The 9,184-nt window shown below is 45.9% G+C and overlaps 1 pseudogene; it reads right to left on the bottom strand.

Moving 5' to 3' along the window:
• The window catches only part of LOC112072748 (copine-4-like), a 34,749-nt pseudogene that overhangs the window by 6,154 nt on the left and 19,411 nt on the right, over window positions 1-9,184 (bottom strand).

The following is a 9,184-nucleotide window of genomic DNA, read 5'->3' as shown; positions in this document are numbered from 1 at the left end:
CCAGAAAAGTGCTTAATTTTAGGCGGATCCTGCCGGAACAGGATCCAGTACCGCTCAGTTTTGGACTGTTTTATTCTGGCACCTATTTGACCGGATCCTCTCGTGGCATGAAAATAATTGTCACTATTCTAACAGAAGCGATCAGAGTTAAATCAAGTTACCTCCTCATTAATTATCCTGCCACCTAAAAAACGTATAGGCTAATGTAAACAGGTAGATTTTCAGTCAGCGCCTATATTCGGATTTCTGAGAATTGATTGGGGTTGGCCCGTCCGTCCCGTCGTAGGTTGCACAACACTGTAGCAATGTTTTGAGTCCAACGCCTGGCTGTTGTGGCGAGAGAAGAGAGAAGTGCGCGTTATCACTAGAATGAGATTCAATTTCCATGACCTCGTTGTGCTCTAAAAGACATGAGCTGTCATCTCTGCAGCGTTGCACTTTACTATTGATCTACAGTTATTTAATATGCCAATTAGTTACATTCTTTCCTTATAGAATCATATCCGCCTGAGGTGCACCCAACTGATGCAACACAATCTCAACTACAAGTGTTAAACTCATTCCAGGGAGGGCGGAGTGTGTGGGCTTTTCGCTCCACCCTTCTGCTCGATGAATTAATGTCACAATCAGTAAGGAACTCCCCTACCAGGTTGTCTTAACAGAACTCCCTCACCAGGTTGTCTAGGTCTTAACAGAACTCCCCTCACCAGGTTGTCTAGGTCTTAACAGAACTCCCCTCCCAGGTTGTCTAGTCTTAACAGAACTCCCTCACCAGGTTGTCTAGGTCTAACAGAACTCCCTCGCCAGTGTCTAGGTCTTAAAGAACTCCCCTCACCAGTTGTCTAGGTCTTAACAGAACTCCCCTCGCCAGGTTGTCTAGGTCTTAACAGAACTCCCCCAGGTCTGTGCTCAGAGCTCGTCCAGGTAGTCTTAACAGAACTCCCCTCACCCAGGTTGTCTAGGTCTTAACAGAACTCCCCTCACCAGGTTGTCTAGGTCTTAACAGAACTCCCCTCACCAGGTTGTCTAGGTCTTAACAGAATCCCCTCACCAGGTTGTCTAGGTCTTAACAGAACTCCCTCACCAGGTTGTCTAGTCTTAACGAACTCCTACCAGGTTGCTAGTCGCTTACAGAACCCCTCAGGTTGTCTAGGTCTTAAAGAACTCCCCTCACCAGGTTGTCTAGGTCTTAACAGAACCCCTCACCAGGTTGTCTAGGTCTTAACAGAATCCCCTCACCAGTTGTCTAGGTCTTAACAGAACTCCCCTCACCAGGTTGTCTAGGTCTTAATAGAACTCCCCTCACCAGGTTGTCTAGGTCTTAACAGAACTCCCCTCACCAGGTTGTCTAGGTCTAACAGAACTCCCCTCATCAGGTTGTCTAGGTCTTAACAGAAACTCCCCTCACCAGGTTGTCTAGGTCTTAACAGAACTCCCCTCACCAGGTTGTCTAGGTCTAACAGAACTCCCCTCACCAGATTGTCTAGGTCTTAACAGAACTCCCCTCACCAGGTTGTCTAGGTCTTAACAGAACTCCCCTCACCAGGTTGTCTAGGTCTAACAGAACTCCCCTCACCAGGTTGTCTAGGTCTTAACAGAACTCCCTCACCAGGTTGTCTAGGTCTTAACAGAACTCCCCTCACCAGGTTGTGTCTAGGTCTTAACAGAACTCCCTACCAGGTTGTCTAGGTCTTAACAGATCTCCCCTCACCAGGTTGTCTAGGTCTTAACAGAACTCCCTCACCAGGTTGTCAGGTCTTAACAGAACTCCCCTCACCAAAGTTGTCTAGGTCTTAACAGAAACTCCCCTCACCAGGTTGTCTAGGTCTTAACAGAACTCCCCTCACCAGGTTGTCTAGGTCTTAACAGAACTCCCCTCACCATTGTCTGTCTTAACAGAACTCCCCTCACCAGGTTGTCTAGGCTTAACAGAACTCCCCTCACCAGTTGTCTAGGTCTAACAGAACTCCCTCACCAGGTTGTCTAGGTCTTAACGAGATCTCCCCTCACCCAGGTTGTCTAGCTTAACAGACTCCCCTCCCAGGTTGTCTAGGTCTTAAACAGAACTCCCCTCACCAAGTTGTCTAGGTCTTAACAGAATCTCCCCTCACCAGGTTGTCTAGGTCTTAACAGAACTCCCCTCACCAGGTTGTCTAGGTCTTAACAGAACCCCCCTCACCAGTTGTCTAGGTCTTAACAGATCTCCCCTCACCAGGTTGTCTAGGTCTTAACAGAAACTCCCCTCACCAGGTTGTCTAGGTCTTAACAGAACTCCCCCACCAGGTTGTCTAGTCTTAGTCTAGGTCTTAACAGAACTCCCTCCGCCAGGTTGTCTAGGTCTTAAAGAACTCCCCTCACCAGGTTGTCTAGGTCTTAACAGAACTCCCCTCACCAGGTTGTCTAGTCTAACAGAACTCCCCTCACCAGGTTGTCTAGGTCTTAACAGAACTCCCCTCACCAGGTGTCTAGGTCTTAATAAGAACTCCCTCACCAGGTTGTCTAGGTCTTAACAGAACTCCCCTCACCAGGTTGTCTAGGTCTTAACAGAACTCCCCTCACAGGTTGTCTAGTGCTTAACAGAACTCCCCTCACCAGGTTGTCTGGTCTTAACAGAACTCCCCTCACCAGGTTTCTAGGTCTTAACAGAACTCCCCTCACCAGATTGTCTAGTCTTAACAGAAACTCCCCTCACCAGGTTGTCTAGGTCTTAACAGAACTCCCCTCACCAGGTTGTCTAGGTCTTAACAGAACTCCCCTCACCAGGTTGTCTAAGGTCTTAACCAAACTCCCCTCACCAGAGTTGTCTAGGTCTTAACAGACTCCCCTCACCAGGTTGTCTAGGTCTTAACAGAAACTCCCTAACCAGGTTGTCTAGGTCTTAACAGATCTCCCCTCACCAGGTTGTCTAGGTCTTAACAGAACTCCCTCACCAGGTTGTCTAGGTCTTAACAGAACTCCCCTCACAAGTTGTCTAGGTCTAACAGAACTCCCCTCACCAGTTGTTTAGTCTTAACAGACTCCCTCACCAGGTTGTCTAGGTCTTAACAGAACTCCCCTCACCAGGTTGTCTAACAGAACTCCCCTCACCAGGTGTCTAGGTCTTAACAGAACTCCCCTCACCAGGTTGTCTAGGTCTTAACAGAACTCCCCTCACCAAGTTGTCTAGGTCTTAACAGATCTCCCCTCACCAGGTTGTTCTAGTCTTAAACAATTCCCCTCACCAGGTTGTCTAGGTCTTAACAGAACTCCCCTCACCAAGTTGTCTAGTCTTAACAGATCTCCCCTCACCAGGTTGTCTAGTCTTAACAGAACTCCCTCACCAGGTTGTCTAGGTCTTAACAGAACTTCCCTCACCAGTTGTCTAGTCTTAACAGATCTCCCCTCACCAGGTTGTCTAGGTCTTAACAGAACTCCCCTCACCAGGTTGTCTAGGTCTTAACAGAACTCCCCTCACCAGGTTGTCTTAACAGAACTCCCCTCACCAGGTTGTCTAGGTCTTAACAGAACTCCCCTCACCAGTTGTCTAGGTCTTAACAGAACTCCCCTCACCAGGTGTCTTAGGTCTTAACAGAACTCCCCTCCACAGGGTAGTGTCTAAAGAACTCCCCTCACCAGTTGTCTAGGTCTTAACAGAACTCCCCTCACCAGGTTGTCTAGGTTTAACAGAACTCCCCTCACCAGTTGTCTAGTCTTAACAGATCTCCCTCACCAGGTTGTCTAGGTCTAACAGATCTCCCTCACCAGGTTGTCTAGGTCTTAACAGAACTCCCCTCCCAAGTTGTCTAGGTCTTAACAGATCTCCCCTCACCAGGTTCTAGGTCTTAAACAAGAAACTCCCCTCACCAGGTTGTCTAGGTCTTAACAGAACTCCCCTCACCAGGTGTCTAGGTCTTAACAGAACTCCCTCACCAGGTTGTCTAGGTCTTAACAGAACCCCCTCACCAGGTTTCTAGTCTTACAGAACTCCCCTCACCAGGTTGTCTAGGTCTTAACAGAACTCCCCTACCAGGTTGTCTAGGTCTTACAAGAACTCCCCTCACCAGGTTGTCTAGGTCTTAACAGAAACCCCCTACCAGGTTGTCTAGGTCTTAACAGAACTCCCCTCACCAGGTTCTAGTCTACAGAACTCCCCTCCACCAGGTTGCTTAGGTCTTAACAGAACTCCCCTCACCAGGTTGTCTAGGTCTTAACAGAACTCCTCACCAGGTTGTCTAGGGTTAACAGAACTCCCTTCACACAGCGTTGTCTAGGTCTTAATTGACAGGAAAAAAACAAAACAAAACTGCAGACACCCTGTATTAATAAATTGAAATACATTTGCCAAAATATAGAATTATCCCAGAACTACTTCTGTCTGTACAGAAATAAATGTAATAATTCAAAACACTACATCAGAGAGTAGAATGTAAGCAATCAATAGCTTAAAAATGTTGTTGCTGTGGATTGTGTTTTAGCCCAAATTAAAGCGCATACAGTTGGGAACCTTGGCAAATATCAAACAGCTGGTGGTTGAATTTTGTATCTGTCAGTGAAGAGTGAGCAGCTAAAATATTTTATACAACAGCTGGGAAAACACAGGTTGGAAAGCAAGGCTACCGCTGAAAAAGAGAACACTATACAGTATATTATCTACCAAAATATTGATAACTCCCACATGGAGGGAACAACATTGGCTATGTTGAGGGATATTGTATCAACTCCCAACATGGAGGGAACAACTTGGCTATGTTGAGGGATAATTGTATCAACTCCCAACATGGAGGGAACAACATTGGCTATGTTGAGGGATATTGTATCAACTCCCAACATGGAGGGAACAACATTGGCTATGTTGAGGGATATTGTATCAACTCCCAACATGGAGGGAACAACATTGGCTATGTTGAGGGATATTGTATCAACCCCAACATCGAGGGAACAACATTGGCTATGTTGAAGGATTTGTATCAACTCCCAACATGGAGGGAACAACATTGGCTATGTTGAGGGATATTGTACAACTCCCAACATGGAGGCGAACAACATTGGCTATGTTGAGGGATATTGTATCAACTCCAACATGACCAGAGGAACAAACATTGGCTATGTGAGGGATATTGTATCAACTCCCAAACATGGAGGGAACAACATGGCTATGTTGAGGGATATTGGCACAAGCTCATCAGAGGGCTGGCTATTGGTTGCATTCAAGACAAGGTCGTTTTATACTGATCTCAGTTGGTCAGTTTCAGAATTGGATCACTTGTGTGGTATTAAAAAAGATTCTGCTAAGAAACCAGACCACAGGAGGTCGCTGGCCACCAGTGACGCCCCGCATTCAGGGCAGGTGGGGCAGAAGCTAGAAGGGTGTCCCTAAACAATATACAGTACAGTCAAACGTTTGGACACATCTACTCATTCAAGGGTTCTTTAGTTTTACTATTTTCTACATTGTAGACATAATAGTTGAAGACATCAAAACTATGAAATAAAAGGAATCATGTTAGTAACCAAAAAAGTGTTAAACAATAATAAAATATATGTTAATTTGAGATTCCTCAAATAGCCGCCCCTCTGCCTTGATGACAGCTTTGCACACTCTTGGCTTTCATTAGCGCCATTCCAGCCATTATAATGAGCCGTTCTCCCCTCGCAGCCTGCTGTGATCCAGACATGTAAAATGATGTAGAATTGCGTTTTAACCCCTGGGCCTACAACAACAACACAAACAAAAATCCCCATGTATGCAAATTCTCTTACTAACATTCCACTACAGCGAATATTTAGCCGGAACCAACACCCCCGCTATGCAAGTCAGAGAAAAAACATTTTTGGGGTCTGACACAATTTTGTGGAAATGAATTGAAGTTGAACAAAATGTGCAAAAAAATATACTATTATATACGTGGGGTAGAACAAGTATTTGATACACTGCCGATTTTGCAGGTTTTCCTACTTACAAAGCATGTAGAGGTCTGTAAATTTTTATCATAGGTACACTTCAACGGTGAGAGACGGAATCTAAAACAAAATCCAGAAAATCACATTGTATGATTTTTAAGTAATTAATTACATTTTATTGCATGAACATAAGTATTTGATACATCAGAAAAGCAGAACTTAATATTTGGTACAGAAACCTTGTTTGCAATTACAGAGATCATACGTTTCCTGTAGTCTTGACCAGGTTTGCACACACTGCAGCAGGGATTTTGGCCCACTCCTCCATACAGACCTTCTCCAGATCCTTCAGGTTTCGGGGCTGTCGCTGGGCATTACGGGAAACTTTCAGCTCCCTCCACAAGATTTCTTATTGGGTTCAGTCTGGAGACTGGCATTCGGCCACTTAAGACCTTGGATGCTCTTAAGAGCATCCCTAGTGCCCTGCTGTGTGTGTTTCGGGTCGTTGTTTGCTGGCAAAGACCCAGCCACCGACCCATCTTCAATGCTCTTATGAGGGAAGGAGGTTGTTGGCCAAGATCTCGCGATACATGGCCCCGCCATCCTCCTCCCTCATACGTGCAGTTGTCTGTCCCCTTTTTCAGAAAAAGCACCCCAAAGAATCGATGTTTCCACCTCCATGCTTCACGGTTGGGATGGTGTTCTTAGAGTTGACTCATCCTTCTTCTTCCTCCAAACACGCGCGAGTGGACGTTAGACCAAAAAGCTCTATTGTTGGCTCATCACCACATGACCTTGCTCCCATTCACCTCCTCGGCATCATGCACCATGCGTTGACAACTTGGCAACCTTCAGACCGAGCCGCCTGGACATGCCGCTGGGCTCTTAGCACGGGGCCACTTCGCGTCGTGCTGCAAGGATTTTAATGCATCGACGGCGGTAGTGTGTACTAATGGGTTTTTCTTGAGACTGGGTCCCAGCTCTCTTCAGGTCATGACCAGGTCCTGCCCGTGTAGTTCTGGGCTGATCCCTCACCTTCCTCATGATCATTGAGCCCCACGAGGTGAGATCTTGCATGGAGCCCCAGACCGAGGTGATTGACCGGTCAACTGCAACTTCTTCCATTTCTAATAATTGCGCCAACAGTTGTTGCCTTCTCACCAAGCTGCTTGCCTATTGTCCTGTAGCCCATCCCAGGCTTGTGCAGGTCTACAAAGTTTATCCCTGATGTCCTTACACAGCTCTCTGGTCTTGGCCATTGTGGAGAGTTGGAGTCTTTTTGATTGAGTGTGTGGACAGGTGTCTTTTTATACAGGTAACGAGTTCAAACAGGTGCAGTTAATACAGGAATGAGTGGAGAACAGGAGCGCTTCTTAAAGAAAAACTAACAGGTCTGTGAGAGCCGGAATCTTACTGGTTGTAGGTGATCAAATACTTATGTCATGCAATAAAATGCAAATAATTTCCTAAAAATCATACAATGAGATTTCCTGGATTTTTGTTTTAGATTCCGTCTCTCACAGTTTGAAGTATACCTATGATAAAAATTACAGATCCTACATGCTTTGTAAGTAGGAAAACCTGCAAAATCGGCAGTGTATCAAATACTTGTTCTCCCCACTGTATATTATAGTGCCTAGGACATATTAAGCTAATGAAACCCTGTCTGTTGATGTAGGCAACAGATCGCAAAAACAGAAATTTCCCACTGAGCTCTTTTAGGAAATGGCAGTTAACTTTCTCATCCATAAACGCATGTCAAGTTGCATGGCTAAATCAATGATTAGGCTATGACATACTTCCTTAATGAAATGTTAGGCCAGAGACACCTATACATCTGGCACCAAGCACAAGGATCAGTGTAGCCTTTATTATCGCTCTAGACTTTTGGGGTGTGAGTTCGCTAATTTATAAAGTTCGCTAAAGCAGCCTGTCTATACTCCATCTCTTAATGAGAAGGCAGGTAGCCTAGCGGTTAGAGCGTTGGACTAGTGGTCAGAGCTGACAAGGTAAAAATCTGTCATTCTGCCCCTGAACAAGGCAGTTAACTAGTTAAACTAGTTCTCTAGCCATCATTGAAAATAAGAATTTGTTTCTTAACTGACTTGCCTAGTTAAATAAATAAAAATAGAGAGAGGGACAAATAATATATCGAGAATAACACATTTAAACAAGTCATGATGACCAGCATACGTGCAAGGAATAGAGCCCTGCGATGTTCATGCGCGGCAACATCAGGCGCGACTACCCCTACCCAGCCCGCGACATTCAGGCCCTACCCTACCCATCCGCGACATTCAGGCCCTACCCTACCCAGCCCGCGACATTCAGGCCCTACCCTACCCAGCCCGCGACATTCAGGCCCTACCCTACCCAGCCCGCGACATTCAGGCCCTACCCTACCCAGCCCGCGATGTTCAGGCCCTACCCTAGGGCCAAAAACTACTTAAGCAGCACTTTCAAGTATTTTTATTTAAGTTCTTTACACCACTGATTAGCTGCTACTTCTGGTCTGTCACTCGCTCCCTACACGCAGTCAGCTCGCTCTGCATGCACCCTGCTCACGGCGGGTCTGAGTCTGTGCGTAACCGTAGCAACAGCTCCGCTCGGGCTGCTCTGCTCAATGAAGAGACATGAGAGAGCTGTTAGCTGTTAGCTTTATTCACTCTAATCTAGACAAAACTCAAGGAACATTATTGTTTTCTGTGAAATAATCTCTCCAGTCTTATATTTGACGAGGTTGAAGCACCAAGTTATCTGACACCATGTTAGGATCTTAGTCAGATGTGACAGAGCTGTGCAGCAGAGCACGAGCAAATGGTTCAGCTTCAAAATGTTACTGATCAATTTAGTGATCCCCAAGCCCTGCCCGTACCCTAGTTATTGATGGAAAAACAGGCCCTACCCGGCACTAATCCGATGTATAATGTTGGGGCCCATCGGGCTCGGGTTGGGTAGCCGAGCTCTAGCGAGGAAGAAGGATAGGTGCCCATTTTTTTCCTCTTATTATCTCGGGATGCAACTGAAGCAAACGATGGAATCTAATACGTCCCGTGCCATTATTTCTGTCTCTCATTAACGAGTGCTCTCCAGCCGCTTTGAACAGCCTGTTCTTGCATTGACACTGCCATCTCACAACTCACAAGGGAATGACCGCAGCAGGTCACAACGGTATTGTTTATTGTTAAAATGCTAATTCTAATTCTCTCGCTCACTTTTTGGCATCTCCCTGTTTACAAATTAATCTGGATGCTTTCAACCACTCACACGCACCACCTGTCTCTTATACACATCTAGATGTGTA

This window comes from Salvelinus sp. IW2-2015, unplaced genomic scaffold (assembly GCF_002910315.2).
Source record: "Salvelinus sp. IW2-2015 unplaced genomic scaffold, ASM291031v2 Un_scaffold2021, whole genome shotgun sequence".
Classification (NCBI taxonomy): Eukaryota; Metazoa; Chordata; class Actinopteri; order Salmoniformes; family Salmonidae; genus Salvelinus; species Salvelinus sp. IW2-2015.
The sequence above is the reverse complement of the archived record's forward strand: the minus strand, read 5'-3'. Positions and strand labels throughout refer to the sequence as shown.